Source organism: Centruroides sculpturatus, unplaced genomic scaffold, assembly GCF_000671375.1.
Source record: "Centruroides sculpturatus isolate CEXI.00-Female unplaced genomic scaffold, Cexi_2.0 scaffold22, whole genome shotgun sequence".
NCBI classification, from domain to species: Eukaryota; Metazoa; Arthropoda; class Arachnida; order Scorpiones; family Buthidae; genus Centruroides; species Centruroides sculpturatus.
In genome coordinates this window covers 1,442,946-1,455,271 of record NW_019384323.1, presented here as the reverse complement: position 1 = coordinate 1,455,271, position 12,326 = coordinate 1,442,946, and the positions used below count along the sequence as shown (strand labels likewise).

Here is a 12,326-nt window from a genome sequence, read left to right as displayed (position 1 = left end):
TTCTTGCAAGCATATTCTAAAGAAATCAAAGTATTTTCACAACATTAAATTACTAAAAAATTGCTAAAAATTTAACTTTTTTCCACATAACTAAAAGCTGATATCCACAAACATTATTTAGAAAAAAATAAAAACCTTTTTAAAGTAATAATTGATGATCATTAGAGCATCAAGAAATAATTTATAAATTAATATAACACAGTAAAATTTTGATAAATAACATATCAAGAATATGCAATATGTTTTAAATTTTATTCTAACAACCATAATTATTTAAACAAAATTTTAAATTTGTAAGAAAAAAAGGAATACTATTTAAAAATATAATCAAAAGTTAAAACTATTAAAAGTTTATACAGACCAAATGATCTTTTCTAGTATCCTTTTAGAATATTTACCAAACATACTTTCAAAAATTTTAATTTTTTTAATACTTTCAAAACCATTAACATACTATTACAAGCAATTTAAAATATGTTTCAATATAAATATGGTCAATTACAAGGTTAAAATAGTTTAGTTATTTAAAGCGATTTCATTTTATTAAGATTTTTTAATGAATATTAAAACATTGCATAACAGACACATTTAATTAATGGAAATTTACATTACAGTCACCATTTTGCCAAATATATTTAATGTATTCTAATAGTATAGTTTTAAACTGAAGCTATCAAAAATATTCAGGAATATTTTTGACATCTTCAGTATAAAACTACTATAGATAACATTTTAATAAAAAGATGATAAAACTAAATCATATTTAGTTTGAATACAAAAATTTTCCTAGTTTATTGTTGAGAAATTTATCCTTATCTTTACAGATCATCTGTTTAGTAAAGTTTTATAATTTAAAAATAATTTACTAATATTTGATTTATTAAATTACAAATGATTATTTAAAAAATGAAAAATAACTCTTTATTTCCAAATATTTAAAGTTCTCAATTTTAAATATTTGGTAGAATAGTAAAAATTGTCAGAGACTTTTATTAGATGGACCTATCTTATATTAGTTTAAATTAATTAAATTGGAACTCTAATACAAACATTATCTTCATTTAGGAACAAGCTGAATCAAGGGTTAATAAATATATTTCTTCAAATAATTGTTTATTTAGAGTAAAATGTTTGAGTCACCATAATATTTCGTAGATTTGAAGACTAATATAATTTTATGTAGTAAATTTTAATAAGAGAAGAGGAAAAACATGGTTAATTTGAACAGTAAGTTTAGCTTAGTTTATTAATATTATACAGTATCGCAAAATTACTGGCATGAGAAATTGGATTATAATTATTTACGTGTATATTTATGTAAACTATAATCCATTTTCGTATTGTTAAGATTGATAATAAATATGGGCTTTCTAAAAATATGAAAATGAGAATAAAAATAAAAGATGATGCAATACAGAAAAACGAATTATATTTTTTGTTGATTGAGTTACGAAACTTGCATAAAATTTAAATGCAGTTGGATCACTTGCATACAAAATAACATACTATTTGGAAGAAGGAAATTTATTTAGTTCATATTTATTTTAAATCGTATAGATGACAAATGAATTCTGATGATAAAAAGACGTAATAATAATAAAATTTATGAAAACTTTTTTTAATGTAAGCATACGTTTTTCGCATTGGAATATTCATATGAAAAATTGAATAATGACTCAATGACAACTTCTCAAAAAATAAACCTATATCCTGACATCTATATATACTAACAGATGGCAGCACAGTTTATTTGATAAGATGTAGAGAAGAATGTTATATAACTACCTAGTCTTAACAAAATTATTTCAATAATAAAAATGTCTATTAATACATTATTTTTTACTTTAAATATAGAATTTAATCTTTATTATTTTTAAAAACTGAAAAGCATCAAATGTGTGCTATCAAGAAAAAACTGTTTATATGATTATAAATTTTATGTTACAAGTATCAGTTTAATTTTTTAATAATAATTTTATCAAAAAAGGTGAAAAATCTGGAGTAGAGGTAAGTGAGCCTCAATTGGAAAGTAAGTTGTACTTAGTCGATTATCTTGATAGAAAACGTAGCTATCTCCAGATTGACTTTATCACCTGATAGTAATGCTTATCAGTAACAGAGGAATTTCATCAATAAACTGCCCAACACATCGAAAGTAATTTTGGTAATATGTGTAAACTTGGCTTTGATTATTGGCTGAGAGATGTAAGTAAAAACAAATTTTAACGCTAAGAACACATTTAGTAGATTCTGTTTCTAGAAATAAGTTTTTTTTATTAATGTTTTATTCAAATAGTCTCAAGCTCTCGAGAATTTCGGATGAGATGATTATTTGAAAAAATAATTAAACTCATTAAATTTTAATTTGTAAAAAATTAATGTAATTAACAAGTTTATTATTATTATTATTATTATTATTATTTAGTATAAATGGTAAATTTGATCGTTTTTAATTTATGTTTTTTTTATTACTACCAAATAAACGTTCTAGTAAATTAACTATTGCTACTTAATGAAATCAATAACAATGTTCGATTCTTTATGACCAATAACTTTGTTGGTCATATGACATTTTATTTAATTGTTCGAAATTATGTTTTAACAATTATAGTTTTAACATCTGTGCTGTTTGCATATATTATTCTGTCTAATTTTACTAATTTTAATGAATTATAAATAAAAAGGTCTCAAGGTTATCATCGTATATACTTTACTTTTTCCATAATTATCTTTCAGACTTTTAAGATTGCCATTTATTATGCAAACAAAAACGATTTGAAAATGGTCTTTTCTATATTGAACTGTAGTATCTTGAGTATTAATGTTCTCTCAAACTCCCATCAACAGAATGAAAGCGTCACATTTATATCTTCTGCCACCATTATCATTACTAGTGGATAACTCTCTTATGGCATGTAATTCGTCTTCTAGATAAAAACACCGTCAACACTAGATTGAAATGTTCCGCCTTCACATTTTTTTCCATTTCGTAAATGTTGGAAACTGAAAAACTTTAGTCGATTCTTATCTTTTCTGCTGTAAGTTATTGAATAATCACTTATTATATAAGGTCAAAATATAAATTTGATAGTTTTTCTTGTACAATTTTGTCTTCGTGACGGTTACAAATTGAACTTATTTGGTAAGATGTATTTTATATTATTGAAAATGTACAGATTTCTAGCTACAATCTTTTGAGATTCATGTAAAACATAGATAATGTATTCGAAGCTCGGTGAAAGATATTACTGGAAAGAAAACGAGAAATCTAGTTAAATCAATCATGAATTTCAATATTCGTTGACATTTGGCAAGATACTTACTCTTTTGAAATGTTTTCTCCTTTATAACGGTCGTAAGAAGAAAAATATATGATTGATGCTAAATTTAATTTATTAAAAAATAAATTTCTAGAACATGAGAATAATTGTCATTCTCTGATTCATTTTGAAAAAAATAATATTAAGCTGCTGTTAGTTCATATTGGCTTTGAAATATTGGGAGAATATTGAAACTTTTGACTCGGTTTATCGCAACTAAATATTTTTAATGGAAGAATCGAGCTTATAGAGATATTAATGAATTTGAAACAATTAAAGGAGTCGTGCCATAAAGATTTTACAATGGATTAACGGAGATTAACTATAAATAGCAATTATCCAGTGGGATCCTGAGTTGTAGCATTAGTTGTTTGTTCCCTGGTCGTGTTAATCTTCATTTACTCCCGGAATATTAAAAGATAACGTCACCTGGTTGATAACGATAAGAGTAGAAGGGTAATAAAATCTATCTAGCGCATGCTATACGCCTCTTTTGCAGGATATTAATTTTACATTTCCTACTCCGAAAGTAACTCTTGTTGCTTGGTAAGAAAACTTATAGCATCTTTTCGGATGATGTGAAGAATTTCAAACTCTTCCAGAGTGATTTTCGATAAAAATTATAATCCATCAAGATAAATATAATTTTTGATTTTAAACGGGAAAAAAATCGTTTTATACTTCTCTTAAGAAAATGAAAACTCAAGCTATCGCGTATCCTGTTTAGATGGCTATTTAAATATTTAATTTTATTTTAAATTAAGTACGAAAGTTAAGATGATAAAGTATTTATAAATTAAACTTTGTGTACGGTAATTTTCTCCTCATTCTATATTTAATTAAGAAATTTATAAATCTTTTCTTTAATATTTTGTGATTATCGTAAGGTAAGATTAATTTATGGTTAAAATTTAGTTGTTTATCTTAAAATATGTTTTACTATTAACAAAACTGATGATATAAAAGGAAAGTGCAGCTGAAATTTAGAATTAACAATGGTTATTGTTTAGTTTAATTAGTTTACTGTTATAAATAAAAATTCAACATCATCATTATAACTTATTCTGTAGATGAATTTTAATAATAATAGAAATTAATTAAGTTTTTCAATAAAGAAAAATTGTATTTTGTCAAGGCTTAACTGTGGTAATTTAACCAAAGGTATGTTTTTTTTTTTTTTTTAAATAAATTTAACTTTTAAAGGTGTTTTTAATGCAAACTTATACGCATGTTATAACTAATATTATTTAATTTTAAATACATTTTTATCTTAGAAGCTAATGAAATTTTATTAACTGTGTGAAAAACGTTCGCATAAGTTAGTTAATCAAGTTTTCTTGATTTATGGTATTCTTATAATGCAATTTCTAATAATGATAATTAATAAAATTTAAACAAAATTTCATTACCCGGAAAAATTATTATAGAAATTTAATTTCAGCAATAAAATATTGAAATAAGTTGCTAATGGAATTTATTTACTACAGTAAATTTTATTGGAATATGATTTTTTCCAAAAAACATTTTTATGAAATTATCCTTTTAGTGCATGATTCTCCGGCAAAAATTGATGAATTATTAAAATTAAAATTATATTGCAAAAAAAGGAAACTTAATTACAACAAATAAATTTCATTGGAAGCTTATCTCAATACTTTATTATTGTAAAAAAAATTTTGTTTCCTCTGAAAATGGTAATTAGAATGCATTAACCACTTTTATTGAAATGGTTATTTCGTGAAAGTTTATTACTACAATTGAATTTCAGTTAAAAGCTTATCATCAATAAGTTTCTTAAAAAGCATTTTAATAATCAAATCTGAACTATAAAATTATAATAAGCTTATCAAATATTCATTTAGTTAATTTAATAACTTAAAAGTAATTTATCCTGTTAAAATAATCCCATTTAAATCAATTTCGACAATGTTGTTTTAACATTTTTTTTAATTAAAAATTTTATTTTTTAAAAAAAGAAACGCCGCTTCTTCTTATTGATGCAGAAAAGAAAACAAAAGGGGAAAATCGAGAGTTTTTATGGTTGCTTCTAGCTAAATTTGTTAAAATTAGAAGGTAAACTAGAATATGTCGCTTAAATTACTATTAAAATTGATTATTACACTTGAACTGTATATCAGTTCAATAAAATTGAAGTATTTTTTTAGAATAACGTTTATCGATCCTACTGATCTCTCTCTCTCTCTCTCTCTCTTCATCTAGCATTCAATGATATAACAGAATAATTTTCTTATTATTTAATTAAATTTATAATTCTATATTTAAAAACTTAAACTTTATTATTTGTACATATTTTTATTCTATAAAAGTATTTCATTAGAAATTCGTTTCTTTATCAATATTTCTTCGTTCAGATAGAGATAGAAGCAATTTTAACTTTCTTATCCGAAAATTAAATTTTCTGATTTATGTTCCGTCATCATATAGTAATTTTCTTTCTGTTTTTAATATGTTTTGTAAAACTAATTTTGAAAAATTTATCTTTTAGAACTTATCGGGATTCGTAAAATTAAATTTATTTATTACTTTGAGTGAATCTTGTGATTCTTTAAAAGTTTAAAAATAAATAAATAAATAAATCCAAATCAAATATTTCTTTTAAAAGTTTCAATATTTTCATATAGTTCTGATTGAATTTTTATTCTGTTTTTTAAAAAAAGATTCTTTCTTTAATATAAAACAAGTTGAAAAAATCACGAGGTATAATTGATTTTTCTAGCTAATATAAGATCATTGATATGACTCAGGGAAACTTCCTGTGGTGGAAAGCCATTCTAGGATTAGAAGAAAAGCACAAGAGTGGACTTACATCACACCATGAATAATAAGAAGTCTGCTTTATTTTTGGCTGTTTCATAAATGAGAATAGTTTCTCCTGCTGAGGGTTGAACGACCTAGATATCATTTGCTTTAATTTCAAAAGTTAACGGTATTAAAACACGAATTTAATAGGGGAAAAAATTGCATGGTTTCTTTACAGAGACGATTCTCGGGAATATAATGTATGAAAAACGCAAATAGTTTCGATTCATAATATAACTAATAACTTAAGGAACAAAGTTTATCTAGAGGAATGAATCGATAAATGGATGAAGAAGCCGTTGTTAATTAAATTATGGCCTATTATGCATTTTATTGTATATGCTCTTGGACATTAATCAAGAGTCAATGTTTTGATGATTAGAAATCGTCTCTTATCATTTTTCTTCTTCTAGGATGAAAGGAGTTGCTTTATTAAAGGAATTTTAATATAATCTTCCGATATGTTCGATCAATTTATTAATTTTATTTTCGGCTTTAAGTTTAGATAGACTAGTCAGTTGCTCCTTTCAAGATTCATCTGTTATGGACGGTTAGTTGATTATTGCAATCGATAAAACTTTACACGTGAGAATTTTTGCTTGTAATAGAAAATTAAAATTTGTTCTATTGGTTTTATTTTTATATTTAAAAATATTTATACAAGTTTGGTTTACTGTTAATCAATTTTATTAATTTATTCGAAAAATATATTGGATTTACTATATATTCTGATCTCAAAAATGGGTAAATATCTATTCTTTTGCTTTCGTTTAATATTTTGCATAATGATAGATTGTTTTTGCATCAAACTATAGATATAGATGTTCTTAAATTATAAATAGATGATATATAGATTCACATACGTAGAAAATAGATTATATCTAGTTCCTGGATATAGACTCTACATATATCATCTACATACTTTACATAATGATCTCTGGGATAAATCGGTATTGATAACTCTCCCAAAGATCATTATGTAAATGTAATTTATTATAAAGATAATTATAATATTCATAGAGATGGATCTGCAGTAGTTATTACATTTTAAAGCAATAATTCAATATTATCTTTTAAAATATTATCCTAATAACTGGCGTTAATATAGAGAATATAAGTTTTTACAATGTAAACATCCAGGAAAAGTCTTTATCGATGGATAGATTATTTTTTATGGAGTGTTTGCAGTGTAAACGTAGACTCTTCTTTACTTTCAGGCGTTGCGTACTTTAAGGTATTTTACATTTTAAAACTTTATCCAAAGAATTCTCTTTTAGAAGTTTCTTTCGCCATTCAAATGTTTTTCGTTGATGTTCACAGTATTGCGACAATGTGCTGTCATGTGTGCAGGTAAAATATCTCTTTTGGGATGTATAATAAATGAATCCAATCGATTATTCCGTGTTTTACAATAGTGAGATCTTATCTGCTTAACGGATATATATTACGAAAAGATTTTTTATAACTGCTATTGATTTTCTGATTGTCCTTTATCTGCATCCTATATCTGATAGATAAGTATCTTATTTATTGTAACATTTTATAAAGTTTTTTAATACAGTTTCATTTATTTTAAACTACATTCGGTACTTCGTGAATATTTATACAGAAATTTAAAGGAACTTCAAATAAAAAAAATAAATTCTCTTATCGATTGTTGAAATAGATGTTTTAAATACAACGCATTTTATTAAATTTTTAAAAAGTTAGATGTTTCTCTTGTATAGTCAGTTCATTCCTTTTAAGATATTTTGAAGGAAAAACAGGAAAAGAGTTCTTAAATATAACGACAAATACCAAACTCGAATTGCACGTTTTCTTTTGAAAGGTTGTTGAAAAATCTTTTGTCAACTCCAACATACTCGTAGCTAACAATAGAATTTCTGACATCTTTCAATGTCACCCAAGTAAAAAGTTGTCGACAAGAAATATGTCTGTAGTTCTTTAAATATAATACTAAAGAAAAGTTTTTCTTGTGCATGATTTCGCATATCTTGTCAGGTTAGAGACGTTTATCTTCGCATAGTTTGGATGTAACATTATCGTCCATGAATATTAATCTTGTTGGCAGATTTAATGTCTTTTACAAGCATTTTGCGCTTCGTTGTCTAATACATTAAGAAATATTCGTACTATATATAACGAAATAGTTTTATTCTTTAAAATATTCGTCAGATTTAGTGTTTAGGCAACATTTCTTATCTTATAAAATTTTTTGTTCTTTGAAAGTAGGCCTATATCGATTTTACAATTTTATCAATAAATTTTTCTTAACAAGAATCGTTAAATATTTCTATTATAGATTTTTAGTTTAAGAAAAATTAATTTAAAAAATATGTGCTTTAAATTAGGCTTTAATTTTCTTAATTAATCAAATAAAAATAGTTTGAAGTTTATGAGTAGTCTAATCATTTTGAAAATGACAAAATATTTATGATAAATTAAGTTTTCTAACATAGTTTTGTAGTAGTAAACAGAAATATGCCGTAAAAATTGCACATTATCTTTTAACGTGTTGATGAAACATAAATTAGACTAAATCTTTAATATAATAATTTTGTAATAAAATGCAGTACTTCAATTGATATATGACAGTATAGATCATATTTTTGTAATGGAAGAAATAGTATTTATTGAATATAACAGAAACTTTTGTAAGTTGCACTATAACTTTATATATTTTATTGAAAAATACAGAGGATAATATTAAACTTTTTATTGGAAAAATAATAGAAGCGATTAAATAAACTTTATATTGTAAGAAAAGACAGTAATAATTGTTTGAATTAATAATAAAAGCCACAAAATAAATTTACAGGCCACAATATATGATTTTAAAGTGAAAGATTAAAAACTACAAAAACTATTTCATCGCTTTATAAAATATCGATAAGTGTTTTATAACGAAGCCAACTATATAAAGATACTCCGAAGAATAATTTGAAAAACTGCTTTTAAATGAGTTCAATTGGCTCAAATGATATTTTTATCCTCTAGCACTTTTAAATGAACGCATTTCATATTTTTCGGAGACTTTGAAGCTAAATTTATCATTGAGGTGGCAAAAACCGCGATAAAATAGGGAAAATGTCAGGTTTATGTATATTAACCAATAACAAAAATGTTGATTAGAGAATAAAGAAAACTTACATTTTTCATCATAGAACGGAAATTTATAAGAAAGCAGCACATTAATCTTCTCCTACGAATGACTATACTGCAAAACTAAATATATAATCTGAAGCTATCTTTACTTATTCAGGTTGACTTTAAAAGAAGTCAATTCACTTTATATAATAAATCATTTATATTCAAAATATATTCTGTCTTAAAAATTTTATATATCTTTAAAAAACAGTATGTTTACTCTAGACTTGTAAGAAACAAAAATCGACATTTTCAACTTTATTTTCTAGCATTTTCTTTTCAGAAATAGGAATTGTGTTTGTCAGTTTTCTCAATAAATATTTAAATTTGATTTTACTTCGTTTACTTAATTAAACAATATTCCGACATATTTTTCTTACTCTTTAACTTGTTAATTATTAAAATACTATTTTAAGATTTGGCTTTCAATGAAATTTCATCAAAAGCGACATTTATTGTTTTATATTTACTGATAATTAGAATATTTTATTTAATTTTAAAATAAACTTTCGGCATAAATATGAAATTACGATGATTTTAATTGATAGATTTTTTTTCAGGAAAATTTCTAGCAAACTAAGACAAATTATATTATTCATTTTATCTGAAGAGGTTTGCTGTACTTCAGACAAAATGATGTCTAAGCTAAATAATAGCCGATGATGTAAATCAGTATTAAATTTTAGCTATCGACAAATCGATAATACTTAAAATTCATATGCTTATCACCATAAGCGCCTTTTATAATGAAAATGCGTCTTAGAAGTAAACATTCTCTGCGAGAAACTTGTAGACAGTTCTGAATTTGTTAAACTTTGAGGAAGTCTAAAGGATACAGACATTACCTTTTGTATCCATGCATCTTTATTATATAAGAATAATGAAAGTGATGGAGAAACCATTAGATAATTTCTATAAGAATAAGCGAAAAGCTGTAGACATCGTACTAACAGTTAGTTTAAGAATCGGTAGCTTCCATTCAATAGCAGATGGTTGAGACTTTTTCAAATTTTTGAATTCTAGACAACTTCTAGAGGAGAGATAGGAATTGTGAACACCGTTTTCTAGTCAATGCGAAACTACAAGGACCATCCTGAATTCGGAGTGTTTTTCAGAATCCGAGGTTGTCACTTACAGATACAATTCTGTTACAACTCAACACGAAAGAGATTCTCATCTACAAACCCAAAATCGAAGAAATATCGAACATTTTCTCTATTAAACCACCATTTTATTTATTTATTTATAATAGAAATATATTTATAAGAGCGTTTTATAACTCGGCGGTGATCAAGTGGCAACTTTGTTTTAATCTGAAATGACAAGATAATCTTACATGTGATTTGGCCCCGAAGAAAAACGCATAAAAATTATCGATTGCGTTTTTTTTTTTTTTTTCTTTTTTAAATTCTTAACTAGAATTTATTTTTACTAGAATTTAAGTTTAAGAATGCCATTTAAATATGTGTTATTTTTCGTTCTTTCGGAAATCTAATCCTCGTATCTATTTCTTTTTCTCTTTCTTTAAGAATTTTTTTCAATTCTGTTTAATTGATTCATAAGTTTATAAATATTTAAATATTAAAGAAATGATAGCGTAAGATCTACTTTTTTTAACAACAAAATGATTAGAATGATTAAAATACTTTATCATTTTGCTTATGAAGAACATTTTTATTGCATATTTACTTGAGTAATTTCTCTTAAAAATTAAATTTTTAATATATATTTGTTAGTGATGATCTTTATAATTTATTTACTTTAAATGAAAAATCATACGGAGGAAAGAACCGATAATTTTTCATTTGTCTATAAATCAATAATTTTCAGTTACAGTATTGATTTAGCATCGTGCTTGATACATTTACTATTCTGTAAAAATTAATGAATAGTTTAAAATACTTTTATGCTTTTAAAATTTAATATATATTTAAACAGCTTCCAAATTTAAAGTATTTTTTTTTTTGTTACTTTCTTCGAAAACGAATGAGCGAAAATGGAAAAAAATAAATGTTTAGTATCTCTTTATTTCATTTTAAGAGGTGGAAATACTTTTATATTTTTTTAAATGTTGATTTAAAAACAATTAGATAATTTAAAATATTATTTAAATTTCATATAGATAAATTATTCAGTAGATCTGTATGAATTATAAATGTCTTCGTTTAATAATATCTAATGTAATGTGATATATGAATAGATGACTATAATGATAAAGCTATTATTACATTGTATTATCACATTTCATAACGATTTTCACTAAAAATGCTTTGATAAAGAATAATTTATGTAACGTTAATTGAATTTTAATTAAATTCTTAAACTGGAGGCTTCAGTAATAAAATTAATTTATATTCAAATTTATGTAATATTTAACTGGTAAAAGTTATCGATGTTTATAGGATATTTAAATATTTGAATAAATTATTTATTTTGCTAGATTTTCACGATAAAAATACTAGAAAATAGTTTCTACATTTTTACAAATAACACAAGTAGGATGTAATTTTGTTTCTGCTTTCAATAGATGGAGAGAAGAGAAATTAGATGTGAAGCTGTTCTCTTTTCAATAGAACTAAAGCTTTTCCATAGTTGAGTGCAACAGATAACAGGGAAGACAGTAAACTACCTTTTCCAAAGAAGTTTTGTTGATTGGAAGTCCTGATCTTCAATCGATGACCAGTAATTCTAGAAAATGCTGTGAAGAACCCCGAAAAATGCAATAAAGGTAATTTCACACCTGTTAGAAAAATCGCTAACAAATTTTTATTATTTTAAAAATAAATATAATGCAAGTAACCTTTATTTTTATTCAGAAAACTATCAATTACAATAAATCATTTAAATTTAAAAAAAAAATTATCAATAAATTTATTTTTAATTTATTCATGTTTTTTTAGTCTTGAATTTGTTCATTTCATTCTATATTTGGTTCATATATTTAAACATTATCTTTTCTATTTCATAAAAATATTTTAAAAAATGCAATTTAATCGCTTCTTAAATGAAACGTGAAGTAAAATAGGAAATTTCAAAGAT

At 24.2% G+C, this 12,326-nt stretch overlaps 1 long non-coding RNA gene across 1 annotated transcript in view; it reads left to right on the top strand.

The window, feature by feature from the left end:
* Nucleotides 1-2,617: 2,617 nt before the first annotated feature.
* LOC111626336 overlaps nt 2,618-12,326 on the top strand; it is a 33,483-nt gene continuing 23,774 nt past the window's right edge. The window contains exons 1-2 of the long non-coding RNA XR_002756875.1: nt 2,618-3,038; nt 11,815-12,015. This is a non-coding gene — a long non-coding RNA (uncharacterized LOC111626336). The remainder of the gene's footprint in view (nt 3,039-11,814; nt 12,016-12,326) is intronic.